General features: G+C 33.7%; 1 non-coding gene across 1 annotated transcript; it reads left to right on the forward strand.

Moving 5' to 3' along the window:
* Positions 1-4,669: 4,669 nt before the first annotated feature.
* On the forward strand, positions 4,670-4,742 carry TRNAF-GAA. Its single transcript has one exon. It is a non-coding gene; the product is annotated as a tRNA-Phe (tRNA).
* Positions 4,743-19,811: the final 15,069 nt, after the last annotated feature.

Raw genomic sequence — 19,811 nt, forward strand, 5'->3', positions numbered from 1 at the left:
CTTAACAAAGAGTCTAAGGTGGCTACTTGCCTCTTCGCTGACGTTTGGGACCTCTATTCTTGAGCTTCCAGTATCTGAATTACTTCAAATTTCCTTCCACGTACTCCTTATTGTGTCTAGTTTATGAAACCATAATGTTTTTATGAGAATCGGTCTGGAATAGGGTTAAAATTGAGAAAACCCAAGAAAAGGTCAAATTTTTAGTTGACTTGGATAGTTTAGTTGAACTGGCCATATCATGGTTTTCTTCCTCTAAACAGGAAGAAGATGCACATTTTTCACATCGCCGCCATCTAAAACTCGGCCTGTACAGCCACATTTACAGCATTTCTCTCCTTGATTTCTTTGTGAAACTTAAAGATGAGTGTTACAAGGAAGGGTTAGGGATTGATTTGATACCTTCTCGTAGATCGTAGCCTAAGATATTCGCTTCCAAAGTTCGTCCAAAATCTGATTTATCGCTGGAGAAAAAACAAAGGATTTTTATATTTGGTAGCCGATTCTAGGGGTTTCAAGGCCCTATTTCTTTATTGAACCTCTTTCATATCCTTTCTTCAGGCTAAAGGAATTGGTTTAGAGGAATGTCTTTGAGTCTAGGACCTTAATTTCTAGAAATCGAACTCAGTATGCAACTCACTCAAAACACAAGATTTTCGATCTCTTGGGTAGCTTGTTCTACGACGTTTCAGCTCTCAATTCTTTCATCAAGTTTACTCAACTTCTTCCTTTGAAGCTAGAGGAATTCTTAATTTGAAGGAAAAGAGATTGTAGATAGGAATTCGACTCTTATCCCCAATTTAATTTCGAAACTTATTTCCTTCAATTCGGCACGCTCTCGAGGTTATTTTTCTTCGTGGTCTTCTATGGAAGCATTCCTTGGAGGTGCAGAAACTAATTGGAACCATTCTTGCGCGACGAGTCATCATGTATCCTCGAATTTGATTTTCAAGTTTTTCTTGAAGTTCTTCAATGGTGGATTGAATTGAGGGAATGGTTTCTCGGCACTTTCAAAACTCTATTCCTTCATAAAACTTGTGGGTAATCTTGTTGAGAAACTGTAGGAATATGTTTGAAGAGAAATGGGGGAGGAATTCACTCGAATTTGGAAGAAATCTGAGAGTAGGAGACCCATAATCTAAACGCTCATTGCCTTCGATTGGGGGATCGACCTTTCTCGATTCTTATTCCGTATTGTTGCTCCTACTTCAGTCTTTATAGGAGATGCTTAAACCAAAATTGAGAGCTCCAGAATCTTCGTTATTTAGATGTTCGAAGAGAAATGGTGGAGGATTGCTCTTGAATTTGGAAGAAATCTTAGAGTAGGAGACCCATAATCTAAACGCTTATTGCATTCGATTGGGGGATCAACCTTTCTCGATTCTTATTTCGTATTGGTTCTCCTACTTCAGACTTTATCGGAGGAGCTTAAACCGACATTGAGAGCTCTAAAATCTTCGTTATTTAGAGATTGAACTTTCTGGATAATTTTTCGGAGATATCAACTCCGATCATAGCCTTATCGACCTTGGCTTTGAATACTAGTCGTTGGATGTGATGATCCGTGCGTGTTCATAGAGATCATATCAAATTTTGGAGGAGATCCAACGGTTGAGATTTGAGTTTGAAGGATTTTACTCGGATGGTCACGGTAGATGCTCTGATTCTAATAGGAGTGGCATTTCTCTAATTATCCATTCTTTAAGGGGTATTTTGGTAATTTCCACATTTCGAATATTTTATTATTATTTTTCTCGAAAAATCCATAATATTTCTACAAATTCCTCAATGTTTTTTTTGTTCATTTCCCCCTTATTTTTGAATCTTGAGATTCCTTCTACATAAGGAATTACAAATCGAGAAAGATTTTTGATAATTGATAAAATGACTTTTTTGCCCTTTTCATTTACTTTTTCCTTTCCAATCCTTGAAATCACTTGTTAGGGTACTCAATTGACTAAGTCCCTTGTTCTTGCTTAAAACTTTAATTTTTTTCCTTTCTGTCCTTTGGGTCTTTCATGAGTGGCTTATTTTTGTGGGAGCTAATTTTCTTCATGTTTGGGGTTTACATATACATAATCGTTATAAACACAAAATAAGAAGCAGACTCAAAAGAAGAACTTATGGGCAAATAATGGTTACTTATGGGTATGGATCCTAGCAACTTATTTAGCACGTTATTCACATAGTTCTATGTACTTGGTACATGGATTATTGATGAACTTAGGTTTATGCCTAATGTCTTGGGTTAGGCTTTAAGAGTTGAGGTTTTAGCTTAGAAAAACATTAGAGGGTAACCTAACATGGACTGATTCGTGGGAAAACCTACTAGCACTTTGAGGACCTCTTTCCTTCACCAAACTTATGGGTAAACTTATTTAGATGGTGGAGGAACAAGTTTGGAAATGAACAGTGGACTAGTTCTTGAATTCGAGGTAAACCCATGAACACGATACCCCAAAACAAAAAACTTGTATCTCTCGATTGGGTACTCGATTAAGCTTGCTTCTTGCCCCTAATAGTCTACCCTAATTCATAATTTATAGACGGATTTTCCACTACCATTGAAACATCTAGAATTTCTATAATTTCATTCTTGATTTTTTTGAATCTTCTGCCAGAAATGTCTTCGTCTATTGGAGCCTTTCTTTTTTAAGCCCCTTGTAATTATTATTCTATAAAAAATTTAATGATTCGGGAAGTTTATAAAAATTAGAAAAAGTATCATCTTCTCAATGTTTTTTTCAATTCTACTTGTTCTTTGCTTCTGGATACAACTTAGTAGGGATTATACACGGTCTCTTATTGGAGACCTTGAGTGTTGCAAATTCTCCTCTCCTTTGAAAACTTTCGGTCATCGAAAGTGCTTAATCTAAAATAGGCCAGGGTACAAGGTTCTTATTTGCCTTCTGTTTCCCAAGTGGCTTCTTCTACTCTATGATTCTTCCATAGGACCTTAACAAGAGCGATTTCCTTGTTTCTCAATCTTTTGACTTTCTTGTCTATTATTTGAATCGTGTCTTCTTTATACGTTAGGTCATCTCTCAAGAAGAGAGTTTCATGAGCCAGTACGTGCGAAGGATCTAGGGTATACTTCCGTAGTATGGATACATGAAAGATATTACGTACTACAGACAAATTTGGGCATTGCCCGATTCTAGATCCAATCCTTTCTAATATCTCAAAGGGATGGATAAACCTAGGGCTTAACTTCCCCTCTTTACCCTACCTGAGCACCCCTCTCATGGGGTGCTACCTTTAGGAATATATGATCCCCTACCAACAATTCCATGTCCTTGCGCCTTAGATCTGCATAGCTTTTCTCTCGGCTTTGTGCGGTTTGTATCCTAGCTTTAATCTTCTAGACTGCGGCGTTGGTAATTTGCATAGCTCTGGTCCAATAGTTCTCGTTTGCCCCCCTTCTTCCCAAAAGATAGGGGATCAAAATCTTCGTCTGTAGAGAACCTCATATGTGGTCATTTTTATGGTTGTTTGGCAACTATTATTATAAGAGAATTTCATAAGGGGTAGGTATTTATCCCAGCTTCCTGCTAAATCGATCACATATGTCCTCAACATTTCTTCCAATATTTGCTCGAGCATTTCTGTTTGACCATCTGTTTAGGGTGGAATGTCGTACTATAACTGCGTACCCAATGCCTTTTGTTGAATTTTTCAGAAGCGAGATTTAAATCTGGCATCTCGGTCTAATACTATTGCCTTTTGTTGAATTTCCAGAAGCGTACCCAATACCTTTAGTGATGAATATTCATTTTTAATGTTAGCAAGAGTAGCTCAGTTGGGAGATTGTTAGACGGAAGATTTGAAGGTCACACGTGTTTTATCCACGTTCAACGCACCTAATACAAGTTTATTACCTGACTATACAATCTAAAAACACAACTTGCTTATTCAATCTAAAATTAGTGATTATTTCTTTTTTAAATATAATGAATTAGCAGAAGTACCTTTACTTATGAATTTTCATTTTTAATATTAGCGGGGATAACTCTGTTGGGAGAGTATCTGAAGATTTGAAGGTCACGTGTTTGTTATCCACGTTCACCGCATCTGATTCTAGTTGCATAACCCGACTATTCAATCTGAAATTAGTCATTATTCCTTTCTGAAATCTCAATGAATTATCGAAAATACCTAACGTGTTCTAGTTCACCGCACCTTATACAAGTTGGATAACTTGAATATCTTATTAAAAATTAGTAATTATTTCTATTTAAAATTAAAATGAATTAGTGAAAATACCTTTACTGATGAATTTTCATTTTTAATGTTAGTGTGGATAGCTCAGTTGAGAGAACATTAGATTGAAGATCTAAAGGTCTCGTGTTCAATCTTGCATAATTTGGCTATTCAATTTAAAATTAGTGATTATTTCTTTCTAAAATTTCAATTAATTAGCGTAAATACTTTTACTTAAAAATTTTCATTTTTAATGTTAGTAGGGATAGCTCAATTTTTAATGTTAGTAGGGATAGCTCAGTTTGGAGAGAGTCAAATTTAATATTTGAAGGTCACGTGTTCGATCTCCATGTTAACCAAACCTATTTCGCATAACCTAACTATTCAATAGAAAATTAGTCATTATTTCTTTTTAAAATCTCAATGAATCAGCTAAAATACCTATACTGATGAATTTTTATTTCTAATGATTGCGGGGATAGCTTAGTTGGGAGAGCGTCAGACTGAAGATCTGAAGGTCACGTGTTTGATCCACGTTCATCGCACTTTGACTCTAAAATTAGTGTCATTAGCGATTATTCTGTCACGTTTTTTATCCAACTGACATAAGTTTACCTTTACTTTATGAATTTTCAATTTTAATATTAGTGAGGAGATCATCATATTGAAGATTTAAAGGTATCTCAATCTCAATGAATTAGAGGAAGATCTGTCATGTTTTTTATCCAACTGACATAAGTTTACCTTTACTTTTTGAATTTTCAATTTTAATATTAGTGAGGAGAGCGTCATATTGAAGATTTAAAGGTAACGTGTTTGATCCACGTTCATTGCATTAGCGATTATTTCTTTTTAAAATCTCAATCTCAATCTCAATGAATTAGAGGAAGATAAAATCTCAATCTCAATGAATTAGAGGAAGATCTCTCAATCTAAAATTAGTTTCAATTTTAATATTAGTGAGGAGAGCGTCATATTGAAGATTTAAAGGTATCTCAATCTCAATGAATTAGAGGAAGATCTGTCACGTTTTTTTATCAACTGACATAAGTTTACCTTTACTTTTTGAATTTTCAATTTTAATATTAGTGAGGAGAGCGTCATATTGAAGATTTAAAGGTAACGTGTTTGGTCCACGTTCATTGCATTAGCGATTATTTCTTTTTAAAATCTCAATCTCAATGAATTAGAGGAAGATCTGGCACGTTTTTTATCCAACTGGCATAAGTTGACTAAGTTGCACAACTTAACTATTCAATCTAAAACATGTGATTATTCATTTTTTTATGTTATGTGGAATAGCTTAGTTGGGAGAGCATCAGATTGAATATTGGAAGGTCTTGTGTTTGATCGACATTCATTATATCTTATAGTTTAGTTGATTATAAATTCTTCTTAAAATATAATGAATTAGTGAAAATAGCTTTACTTATGAATTTTTATTTTTAATCTTAGCGGGGATAGCTCAGTTGGGAGAGTGTCAAACTAAAGATTTGAAGGTCACGTGTTTAATCTTCACGTTCACCGCACCAGTTTCCATTTACATAAGCTAACTATTCAATAAAAATTTAGTTATTATTTATTTTTAAAATTTCAATGAATAATGAATTAGCGGAAATACCCTTACACATGAATTTTGATTTTTAATGTTAGCGGGGATAGCTCAGTTGGGAATGAATATCTCAGGGTTACATGTTTAATCCATGTTCACCGCACTTGGTTTATGTTGCATAAGTCTATTAAGTTGCATAACTTTATTCAATCTAAAATTAGTGATTATTTTTTTTTTAAATATAATGAATTAGCGGAAATACCTTTACTTATGATTTTTTTTTCAAATATTAGTGAGGATAACTCAGTTTTGAGAGCGTCAGACTAAAAATCTGAAGGTCACGTGTTCGATCCACGTTCACCGCACCTGATTCAAGTCACATAACTCAACTCCTGACTATTCAATTTTTTAAAATCTCAATGAAGTAGTGAAAATATTTTTATTTTTAATGTTAGCTGTAGATTCAAGTTGACTAAGTTGCATAACTCGAATATTCAATCTAAAATTACCGATAAATTTTTATTTTTAATGTTAGCAGGATAGCTCAGTTTGGAGAGCACCAGTGAAGATCTAAAAGTCACGTGTTTGATCCACGTTCACCGCACCTAATTCAAGTTGACTAACTTGCATAACTCGAATATTCAATCTAAAATTAGTGATTATTTCTTTTTAAAATTACTATATAATCTAAATTTAGTGATTATTTCTTTTTAAAATTTCCAAATTTTCATTTTCAATGTTAACGGGGATAACTTAGTTGGGAGAGCGTAATATTGAAGATTTGAAGGTCACGTGTTTGTTCGACCTTCACCACACCTGATTCAATTAGTATAACTTACTATCTTATCTAAATTTAGAGATGATTTCTTTTTAAAGTTTCAATGAATTAGCGTAAATAATTTTACTCATGAACTTTCATTATAATGTTAACCATAGATAGCTCAATTCAATTGGGAGTGAGTCTGTAGATCTAAAGATAGCGTGGATTCCTAATTCTTTATTTGACTATAAATGCTTCGTAAGACATTTAGTAAAATGACTCATTTGATTGCATGGAACAATAAAATTGATCTTCCCATAGAATCACGGTGTTCCAACTGGACCTATTACACAATCCAAGGCCAAGAACATTCAACAAGCATTCATACTTCATCTACAAAATTGGATAGGCTAGGTTCAACCGTCATTTCATAAGTAAATATTTGCACAGTTGAAGTAGCGGATGAAGTTGCAAGCATCATTTCATGAGTGGTTAGAAAACTTTATTTATTATTTTAATTTCATAAAGTTTGTAATGCTCAAATTGACTTGGTCTTCTGTGGAGATTTAAAGGGATCGAGATTAAATCACGGACACTATTTTTTTTTTGTGGGAAGACTATAAATACCCATAAATTATTATGTAAAAGCATATTTGTGATCAATGAAATTGATCTCTTAAGTTGAGACGTTCTCTCTTATAGATATCTGAACATATCTTTGTCGTTTTTATGTTAGATGCAATTCTTGTGGTAGATTGCATCTGAGTTATTTAGTCAAGCCTTGATCAAGTTCGATTGTGGAGGGACTCAATTTTGAAAAAGGTTCCAAATCTTGCTTCTCACTCTTGGATCTCATAATCTAATTCTAGCTTTATCTCTTGGTTTATCCAAATTTTGTATAAGAAGATGTTAATTTCTTTAATAGAAGGGTTCTTGCTTCTACAAAAGCTTGGCTCATTGGGCTGAAGATTACGGTTGGTCTATCATTCTTCAACGGGATCTTCTATCCCCATGGACTTGCTCTGATGCAGTCGTTCTTCTAACGCGGTGACACGTCCAATTGTCGAGGTTGGTAATGTGAGTTTGTAACCCATCCATTGAGGTTCTTGGAATGATTCTATAGCTTATCAATTCCATGTTGGGAGTTGGATCATGGGTCTTGGGCGAAGGAATCCTTGGTTTACCGCCCCTTGGAGTTGAAGGAAGTGTCATAAGGCTAATTGTTTTCAATTTTATTGATTTGTTTGAGTGATTTTATTTGATTTTATTTCAATTTTGTCGAACTCAGTAATTACTTTATGTGCTAGATCAAAATAAGATGCATAAAAAGAACTTGTAGTAATTAGTTTATTCATCGACCTTTAATCTTAAAAGTAACTTAAAATATTGCAATATTGTGATTCAATCGCATATTATGACATTAGGCTCGAACTAAAAAAATAATATTTTTAAAAGATGGAAAAATTCATGAACCAACTAAAATATGTATTCAAAGATGAAGAATTCACAACAACAATCACAAACAATACTAATAAGCATCTTGTCTTCTGGTTTGTCACAATTTCAAACATGAACAAACCTGAATTTTGAGCCGGTAAGTATTATGGATCATAATCGACAATACTTTGCAAGTAGCTTTGAGCATTCACGAAAGGTCGAAAGTTGAATTTCTTTAGAATTGTGACCGAATAACATATGATTATTGTTGAATTTCTAAAAAATACACCACAAATTTCATTTATAGATATAAATGGAACCATTGATATAAAACCGTGATTATATAATTGCATCTTCACTAACAAACCCACCTCAAAGTGATCATCTTCACTAGAGGGCTGCAAATTAAGTAGCCTTCCTGGATTACTCAAAAGTGAAGTTTTCAGAAGCTATATTTGAGCAAGAAAAATCATGTTACATGTTTCTGGGATACCACGGAGACATCAATGCAAGCAATCACTACCACCCGAAGTTTCTTTGATATTGTAGTTGGATCTATGAGACTCATTCCTCTGATGTGAAAGAGTAGTTATATCCAACATTCTTACGTGTGTGCCTCTTACAGTACTCTCAACAAGGACCCATTCACCATTTCAATCATTTCTCTAAATTTTATGATGCTCTAGTATTAGATTTCATGGGAATATTGCACTAGTAAACTCTTGAAATGTCTATATATTAAAACTGTTTAACACTTTTCAAATCTTGATTTTTGGCTGTTTGTGTTTTTTTTTTTTTTTACTTGTGTTCCTAATCTTCCTTATGTGTTTTTGTTACATTTTTTTTTTAATTATTTTAGCAATTAGCCAATTTAGTCAATTCTTCCTTTATATTTTTTTTTTTTAATTATGTTAGCCATTACTTTTGGCTAATTTAATCTATTCTATTTATTTTTTTTATTTTTTTGCTATTGATGGACGTATCTTTGTGAAACATACTAAATAAAACTAAATAATTGGTAAAGAGAGGATATGAGATATAACTTAGGATTAAATCTCTTTCCATATGAGAATGAGTGTCCATCTTTGCAACCATGTACTAAATTAAGGATTTTATTTCTCTTTGGTCAAAACCATCCTTAAAGGACAAAATTAAAGTTGTAGTTAGTCAATTATAATATTTGATGTGCTAGTTTTCAAACTACTTTAAATAGGTGTAAAGAAAGCATGAGAATAACTTAGTTTCACTAATCTGACACGTGTTGGGCATGTACTGAACACTTGTTAATATAATGGATGCATTACAAATTTATAATCCAGCATTTCGTATCATACCCTTGAGTTTGAATATATTTTGAGAGTGAAACGTACCTTAAGCTTTTTTTTAAGTATACAAACATATAAACTTATTTATATGAATTTATTAATATAAAATTGATAAATTTTTTGAAATAATTCTTTTTAATTAATGTATCGTTATCACATCGGTGTCCTAGTTTTTTACAAATGACATGTTACCATATCTATTTGCTATCATATTTATGTCTCGTATCTATATCTCATTTTTATTTTTGTGACTCTGAGATATTTTGCTTTTATAAATAGATGTTTTCACGAAAATAATTTTAATTTATGTTGAGATGGAGAATAAAAATTGACACTTGAGGACGTTGATACTTGAGACTTTGATTCCTCTTAGTGTGAAGCTTGCATCTTGCAATTACTTGGGTAGAGAATGTGTTTCACTTAAAATTCACTCAAGAGAAAATAATCAAATAACGAACCATATGCGAGAGAGGATTAACGTTTTTTTTTTTTTTTGTAATCTTTGAGAAATAAGAAAGAATAAAAATTAAAACATGACATGAATGACATCTTCTTCAATCATTGTTTTGTCCTAGTAAATGTATATATAAAAAAAAAAAAAACCTTATATATTTTTAGATATAATGAAAGATTACCTATTTAATAAAACTCCATCCAAACTTCTACTCATAAATTTAGTTATTATTTGTATACAATTGTTAACATGTAAGAAAATACACGTACAAAATATTTATACTTTTGGTAATACACTAGTCTCGGTTGTTTGACTAAAACAATGCAATCATTGTCCAAACTAAAGAATTTGATTCGAAGCTATCTCCTAAAAGAGGGAGGCTCAATTAGACTTTGTTGTAAGATTCGATCATATCAATTTAAATAGCGTTCTCCACAACTATAAATATCGAACTCCAAAGTATTCACAAGCAAAGTAAGTTTGTTGAAACTATCTATAAAAGTGTTCCAAAGTGAGTTGTGGAGAAGATTTGCCTTAAAATCTAGTTCCAATTAAGGGTGTCAACGATGAAGAAGTGCAAGCTGTTGGAAGGTTTGCCATGAAAAATTTCAGAGGTGGTAGATATAATTTATTTTACAAGCGTGTGGTGAACGGTCTTTGGTCTTTTCAGTCTCATATAGGCTACGGTCTTTTCAGTCTCATAATTTTATATTATTGTGATAGAAGCTATAAATGACCATTATATTCATTGGTCAGATATTGCAATTGTGAAGAAGTGAAGAAGTTCTCTTTATAGAAGTATTTGGAGATGCGGGGTGGTATCGATCCCCACAATTTTTGCATCACAAAACCCTAAATTTTTCGTCATCAATAATATTGAAAATGAAGAAATATTGCTACACAACGAGGTCATGAATAAGGAGGGTATCAATCCCCGTACCTCTCACATGCAAAGCGAGCGCTCTACCATCTAAGCTACATACCCATGATTTTGACATCCTAAAACCCTAAATGTCCCATCATTAATAATAGTGAAAATAAAAAAATATCAAAATATTAATAACAAATAGTTTGTTTTGGTGATCCGGGGCATCGATAATTGTGAAAATGAAAAAATATTATAACAAATTAAATACTTTCTTTTGGAGATGCAGGTCATCAATCTTCGTACAACTCGCATGCAAAGTGAGCGCTCTACCGTCTAAGCTACATCTTCACAATTTGTACGTCACAAAAACATAAATGATTCGTCGTGAATAATTGTGAAAATGAAAAAATATCGCTACTCATTATGTCATAAATAAGAAAAAATTGAATAGAAATAAAATATTACATCATAGAACCCTAAATTTCCCATCATCAATAATAGTGAAAATGAAAAAATATCGCTACTCATTATGTCATAAATAAGAAAAAATTGAATAGAAATAAAATATTACATCATAGAACCCTAAATTTCCCATCATCAATAATAGTGAAAATGAAGAAAATCTAGAAATGGAGGGTATCAATCCCCATATCTCTTACATGCAAAGCAAGTGCTCTACCATCTAAGCTATATCCCCACAATTCTTATATCATAAAGTCCTAAGCATCTCGTCATCTGTAATAGTGAAAATGAAAAACTATCCCAGCTCATTATGTCCTAAATAAGAAAAAATTGAAAAGATAAGAAAAAATTGAAAAGAAATAATATATTTATTAATCGATTCAATTGAAGAGGCAAGGTAATGATCCCCATACTTTCCACGTGGGAAATGAACACCCTAAATGCCCCTTCATCAATAATTGTGAAAATGAAAAAGTATATCTGCATATTATGTCATAAATAAAGAAATATTGAATAGAAATAAAATATTATAATAAAATAGTTTCTTTTGGAGATGCGAGGTATCGATCCCCGTACCTCTCACATGCTAAGCGAAGCTACATCCCTACAATTCTTGCATCACAAAACCCTAAATTTTTCATCATCAATAACAGTGAAAATGAAGAAACATCAGTACTCAACATGTCATGAATAAGAAAAAATTGAAAAGAAGTAATTTTCAAAATAGTGACATGAAAAACTATCCGGGCTCATTATGTCGTAAATAAGAAAAAATTGAAAAGAAATAATATATTTAATGATTGATTCATTTTGGAGATGCAAGGTATCAACCTCGTAACTTTCCACATCAGAAGTGAGTGCTCTACTATCTGAGCTACATCCCCACAATTCGTACTACAATCTCTTGAAGGGGCATTTTGAGAATCAAACTCGAGACCTCTCACACTCAAAGCAAGAATCATACCACTAGACCAAATGCCCTTGTTTTACCACTTGAAATATATGTATGAAGTCTTAGGCCTAGGTATTAAGGTCGTATTTTGTCGTATTGCAGGAAACACGTGAAGTCCTTAGATGTAGAATGTGTATGGGAGAATAAAGTCTTGGGATGGGATGTTAAGAAAGACTATGAGTATTAAGAGCATGATGGTAAGTATAAAATGATGTGTCTTGGAGAATAAAGCCTTGGGATGGGATGTTAAGAAAGACTATGAGTACTAAGAAAGTGATGGTAAGTGTAAAATAACATGTCTTGGAGAATAAAGCCTAGGGATGATATGTTAAGAATGACTATGAGTATTAAGAGCATGATGGTAAGTATAAAATGTCGAATATGAAGTTAGGTTGATGTCAAATATGAAGAATCACACCACTAAATGCCTTTTCTTGAACATTCAATATTTTTAGCTTTTACTCAAATATATTTTCTCTTAGTTGGAGGGCATTGTTATAATATAAAAGGGTTATCAAATAAACCAACCACCCAACAAAAAAAACAAACTAAATCAATTTGGGTTGGATTGATTCGTTTCAATTCATCCGTTTGTTTGATTTAATTTTTCCATTTTGTCTCGTATGACAAGAAAATAAAGTTGTATTGAATGCACCTTAGTTTTATTTATGACAAACTCAATGAAACATAATTGCATTAATAGTACAGAGTAGGAGTCTATAAGCATTTCATGAACTTCAATGCAATTCATGCTTCATTAAAGATGAGATAAACTTTGGGGAACTTTAAATTACTTCATGTGGAGTTTCAATTACTATATGCTAGTTACCATCTTTCGGATTAACTAATTGGACACGAATTCATGAATTTAGGGAAATTTTTGTGTAATTATCAACTACAACTTATGTTTTCAAATTTTTAGGACATAATTTAGGTAGCTGTTTTTATGAGTCGTAAACTTGTTTCTTTGCATAATATGGATTTAGTTGAACTATTATTATCGATAAGATGGAGAAAGAAATTGTCTTTGAAATGACTAATAGACCTAGGTTCATCGTTGTTGTTTTTTAACTTGTGATTTTGCAGAAAGTTTAACTAATATGAACTGTCATGTCACAAGAGCTTTAAGGTAAATCAAGAATATACCCTAAACATCATTCAAGATGACAATAAAATGGAGTTAAATTGAACGCACTTTAGTTTCATGTTTGGCGTGTTTAAGATAAAGCATAATTGTATTAATGATATTGAGCCTAGAGTCTATAAGAATTTAATGATCTTAAGAGAAATTCCTATTTTATTAGAGGATACCAACTTTATTTAAGGTACAAGGAGTTCAAGAAACTGGATTTGAATCTGGTTAAGGAACAGCAAGATTTGAAAGTTTTGAGTTCTAGACCAAATTTGTACCTAATTATTACTTTTGATGACTAATTATAAATTAAGAGAAAAATATTTTTGTAAAGATAGATTAAACTCTAAAGCTTTGGTGACGAAACCATGTTTAGACTAGCAGTTTAAAGTCAAGAGATGCGGTCACCGGCGTGATTATTTTGGATGGGTTCGTATGAGGGAGCCTTCAAAGGTTGTGCACTCACAGATGGGGTTGTTATGCAGCGTTAGTCTGTCTTTGTGTTTGAGTTTTTTTTTTTTTTTTTTTTTTTTTGTAATTCTATCCCAAACACTTTTTTTTTGTTTGGATAAATTTGAACAACACCGTCTTATAATTTAATTTAATTTTATATTTAATGTGGTGTTGTTTTCTCAATCTCATTTTAATTTTACAACATTATTTTATATTAATTTACTTTTTTTTTTATTTGTTTTTATTTGTTTTCACTTTCAATTTTAGTTTCTATTTGTGTTTTGAACCCTTGAAATTTGGGTTGTGATAGATTGGTATCAGAGCAGCCGAATTTTAAATTATATAATTTTTTTCTTAGGATAAAGAGTCATATATCTCTATGACTCAGCTCAATGACACGTCTCTCCGCGACCAAGTAAGCAGTCTAACCCTATTTTGTAGTATATGATATGTTGTAAAACTTGTATAAATTTATTGTATGTTTTGATTTTCGTGGTAGTTATAAAATGTCCTTGGACGTTATAGTGTCTAGATATGGTGAGGAGGAAAAGAGTGGTCATGAGATATATTACTAGCCTTAGGAAAACAGAGAGTTTTTGTTGCAGAGTGCGAGACATCTAATCCATGAAATTTTGGTACTAGAAATGAAGAAACTGGAGATGGTCCCCAAACGTCTGTATGGACCATTTCCAATCGCACTTTCTTTGGTTCTCTAGCAGATTTTGTGAAGCTAACTCGTTTATATTTTTCCATAACGCAGCTCTCACAAACACCCATATCAATAGATTTTAGCCCTTCTAAAACTCCATTTGCACCCATCATCTTCATTTCTTTGATGCTCATATGTGCAAGTCTATTGACACTACTGTAGGGTTTAAAAACTTGGTTGTTGTTGCTGTTACTTGAATTGGAAACACTCTTAGCAACAACAACCTTGTTTATACACTCTAGTTGGTGTATAGGGTTCCATATTTTAGGTTATGATACCACCATGACACCCTTCACAATCTTTTCCAAACTCTTTCCAAACTCGGTTGCATAACCTGTGCTATCCAACTGACCAATAGAGATCAGATTCTTCTTGAGATCAGAAATATTTATGACATTCTATAATGTCCACTCACTCATTTCCTGTTAGAGTTTATACGTAGACATCTCTCTTCCCTTCAATCTCCAACACTTTGTTGTCGGCAATATACACCTTTCTAACATTTCCTTATTTGAAATTTTGAAAAAATTTCTTACTTGGAGACGAGTGAAACTATGCAACTGAATCTAAAATCCAAAATTCAATTGGGCTATTCACGCTAAGGATTAAAGTATTCTCAGTATCTTCTGCTGAACATATGGAATTATTGTTATCTTCAAATTTGTGATTTTTCTTTTCTTCAATTTTGTACAATCTGTCTGAAAGTGTTATTTTTCTCCACAATTTCAACTATTTTCGTTTTGTTTGTTTGGAGATTTTTCACGATTTCTTAATTTTGATCGCCCATGTTTGTTTGGGCTCTTTGATTTACTTCTTCCCCTTCGATCAACAATGAGAGCATTGTCTGATGAATCTCCAATTTCTCTTTTGGGCTTTTGCTGACATCTTGAATTTCATTAAATTTCAATTTATTAGATCCTCGTGAACTGTTGATTGCAGCAACAACAGTATACCACGACTCGAGTAAAGATTACACAAAAATCAATGCTTTAATTTCATTTTTTAACATAATTTCCACCCAACTCAATTGACTTACAATCACGTTGAACTAATTTATATGATTTGCAACATATCGACATTTGTAGATTGAACAACCTCTGCATCAAATACACCTTGTTCATAGCTGACGTATTTTCGTACATATTTGACAACACCTTCAATAGGCCCGATGTCGTCTTCTCTTTGATGATGTTGAACGTCATTTTTCTGGACAGCGTCAACCAGATTAATCCTACGGTGTGTATGATTAGTCCTCAAAATCATATCTACACCCATCAGAACTAAAATGTCCCAAAATGTACTATAGGAGAACGTGACCAGTTGTTGTTTATTCACTTTTAGCTTATAACATTGCTCTATTTGAAATTGTTTTTAACGTTTTTCCTCGCTCACTTTTTCTATAATATTTCTTCTAAACGTGGTTTAAGCATACACTGCTATTGTTCGTTCAGTCTGAATTTTGCATGGTTGACTTGTTCACTGGATTAGAACAAATGTCACATAATTATTGTCTCACTACTGCAAGAGTGCGATTGTGACACTTGTCTTTCTTTCAATTGTGGGCCGCATCTTCTGACTAGTTACGTGAGTTTGGCATGGAGCATATGTGTAGGTTGAAAAAGAAATGGTTGGATGTAGACTGTGAATAAGGGTTGGGCCACGGAAGGTTTTTTTTTTTTTACCACATATGGACTTTGGGCTAGAGAGTCTTAAATTTGGGTTCGTTTGAAAAATTTTGGTTCGTGTTTTAGTTCAAACGAACCCAAATTAAACCTACTAGTTCCTTCTTCCTTGCACGACTCACTCCTATTCTCTGTTCTATCTCTTCTTGCTCTCTGAAACTTTTTTAAAGGCTATTGTTCACCGATTATTTGGGAGCATCTTCCTTAAAAGGATTGTGACCACAGATGATCTATGTAGAAAATTTGTACCCATTTCCTAAAACCTTTAGCGGACAACATACCCAAAACAGATGCGCTACACCTCGTCTCACCCCTCCGGAGCATATAGATCCACCCAATCGATGAACGCTCAAACCAAACTTGCCCATACTTTTTGGCACAGGGATGCGAGAACCAATCCTAGTAATCTACAATGGGGAGACCCCTTAAAGCAACAAATGAGAATGGCTCGGTTGATAGCAGGGTTAAAGAAAAGGCGAGTATGAAAAGACGTATCGTGTAACCATCCCTGTAAGCAGCTTCATTCTTTCTTGATCTATGAACCGACTTTATGAAAAAAAATAAGTCTTTCAGCTGAAAGTGTGACTGTTGGGTATGGATAAGCGAACTTCTTGGTTCGGGAGAAACCGGAGATGTTGGCTAAGAAAGCTAAGCAGGCAAGTACAGAACGAACAAAATGCACATAAAAATTGATTGACATGATCCCTCTCCCTCTCAGTTTGGCTAGTTGGCTAGTTTCACGATAAGCGGGAAAGCATACCAAGCAAGGAAAGAAAGGCTGCTTGATCTTCTGTAAGGCCAACCCTTAATGGCGAGCTCACCAGGCAATGCTATAAGTCCAATAGAAGTCCAAGGTTTCGTCTACTACAGACTAGGAAGCTCTTGGAGGATCTAACATGAAATGAGAAATACATTCGATTACGGAAACTAATAGATAACGAACTTTTTGGTAGAAACTAAATGATCCGTTGGCTCGGGCAAGAAAAGGAAAAGGTAGTCGTACTCCTACCTTTTCCGTTGGACGAGAGGAAAGTTTGAGCTCAAAGATTGAATCACACTAGATAAGAAAGGCGGGCTTAGCAGGTTTCTCCAAACGTATAAACAAACAGAAGATACGGATACACATACATTTTCACATGGAAGAACCTAGCTGAACCAAATCAAGGGTCCTAACCTAGTTCGACTGACCTTCTTTAGCTAGCCCCCGCCACTTGTAACAAGGTCAACCCGTATGTGCCTTTTCTTTTCGTTTAGTGAGATAGTTTACCAGCTCTTTCAGCTCATAGCAGTAGTATGAAAAGCGGAATCCTCATCCTGAGTCGAGTCCACATTGCCATACGAATTGACATCTGCCAAACCAAGGGCTTCTATTTTTTCTTTAATGAAAGCGGATTTAACAGTTTTGATAAAACCAACCTCTTTTAAAGTAGGAGTCGCTCTACCTTGATCACCGTGGACATACGCATCTCCCTCTTTAAATTTGCCTACCATCAAAAGGAAAGTTCCCTCACGATAGGCCCTCCCAGCTGTCGAACGTCTTTCGATCAATCGAGAGAGGTATAGAATAGTACAACAAACCAACAAGACAAGACTCATAAGATGGGCGGTCAGGGAATCAATTTCATTTGTGTTATCCACCAAGGAAATGATCAAGGAATTCTCTATACACGGCTAAGAGATGACTATATTGTTGTACATCCTGAATAAAGTACCGTAGCAAAGCGAAGCTTTTGAAACTGAAAGCGTGTATAACTCAGATCCATTGTCTCTTCGATTCGTAAACTTCAGATCTGATCTTACTTTCGTCTCCGGGTGACTGAGAGAGAATTTGGGCCTGGCGTTTAACTGGTTCGGTCAACAATAAGGTACATAACGGATTGAATAAATGGGCTTGAAGTTCCATTATCGTTAGGTCGAAGATCTCTACTAGGTTTAATGCACTTTGGTAGTTGTGAATGTTGCCGTAATCGAATGTCTTTCTCATTCGACATTCTCTCTTACCAAGCACTCATACTCGCAAGGGTTGAGGAGACAGTCCGTGAGGTAATTGGGCTTCGAGATTGCGTATACGCGAAAAGAGCTCGCTTTCGACTTTCTACCTCGGCGTTTTGTGCCCGGTTCTCGTTCAGGGAAGGGTCTGATCTCTTTCACTGGAGCACATTGATGCCGAAGGAGTCTTCGGAACCAGTGGAGAGGCTATGATCTCGGAATTTCTTTTTCATAAACCTGCCTGATGATTGATAAGGTAGGAGATTTTAAAAGACAAAAAATGACAATTTCTTTTTCATAAACCTACCTGATGATTAAAAAGTCACACCTAAACCAATAATTATTTTAGTGCTTTTTTTCTCTTGGAGGGGCATTTTGAGAATCAAACTCGAGACCTCTTGCACCCAAAGAAGGAATCATACCACTAGACCAAATGCCCTTAGTATGGATTTTTAAAGACAAAAGAATAACAATTTCTTTTTTATAAACCTGATAATTAATTATTTTAGTGCTTTTTTTCTTTTGGAGGGGCATTCCGAGAATTGAATTCGAGACCTCTTGCACCCAAAGCAAGAATCATACCGACCAAATGCCCTTAGTATGGGCTATATATTAAGTTTTTTTATGGAATATATCATCATTATTTCATTTATTTTCTTTGTTAATGAAATCCATGAAAAATAATCATTATTATTATATCTTTTAGATCTAGACCGCTGTTAAATTATTTACATAGGGTTTGCGACAATTACTGTATTGAGAAGAAAATAATGTAAGTTTTAGTTTGATAGTTCCATTTGAGACACATATCGTGGAATACACAAGTAAAGTAAATATCGAAAGTTAGGATTTGGGTATGCATGCCTATTGAAAGTGGAAAAGATAAAATGATATTAAAAAAGAGCATCATCATTATAGTTTTTGGTTTCTGAAGATTAAGATGGAAGAATATACACTAGGGTGTTGAATTGTTTTCTTTGAGGCTCGGGACCTCTCACACCCTATGCGAGAATCATACCACTAGACCAAATGCCCTTTCTAAAAAATTGCAACATTTTTAACTCCTTCTCAGTATATTTTTTTCTCTCAAGTTTGAAATCTATTTTCTTGAGCGGTTGTTGGACTATAAAACAAAAAGTTGATGGTCTAGTATGCAAGTGTTCAAATAAACTACAACCCAACAAATGAATCATACTAATCCGTTTGGGTTGGGTTGGATTTATTCGGCTCAGTTCATCAGTTTGTTTGATTTAATTCTTATCTTTTGCTTCCTATGACAAGAAAATGAAGTAGTATTGAATGTAACATAGTTTGATTTATGACAAACTCATATGAAATATAATTGCATTAATAGTACTAAGAGTTGGAGTCAAATATTTCATGAACTTAAGTGCAACTCATGTTTTATTAAAGACGAGATCAAATTTAGTTAAGTAACTGAAACTTTAAATTACTTCATGTGGAGCTTCAATTACTCTATGTTAGTTGCTATCTTTAGGATTGACTAATTGGACACGAGTTCTTGGATTTAGGGGATTGTTTTATGTAATTTTCAACTACAACTTATGTTTTCAAATTTATAGGTCATAATTTAGGTAGTGGTTGTATATTATGGATGAACACTAGAGTTTCTATCTCATTCACCACAACTACTCTAGTTTTTGTTTGAAGGCTATAATTGTCATCTATGTTGTATGACAATAAAATTTGTCTGGATGAAATTTTAGTTAAAGTTGCATATTTTATTTCTTGCGAGTAAAAAATTTGTTTCTTAGCATAATATGAATTTAGTTGAAGAGTTATTAGGAATAAGATGGAGAACGAGATTTTCTTTAAAAT

This window comes from Cucurbita maxima, unplaced genomic scaffold (assembly GCF_002738345.1).
Source record: "Cucurbita maxima cultivar Rimu unplaced genomic scaffold, Cmax_1.0 Cma_Scf00124, whole genome shotgun sequence".
NCBI lineage: Eukaryota > Viridiplantae > Streptophyta > Magnoliopsida > Cucurbitales > Cucurbitaceae > Cucurbita > Cucurbita maxima.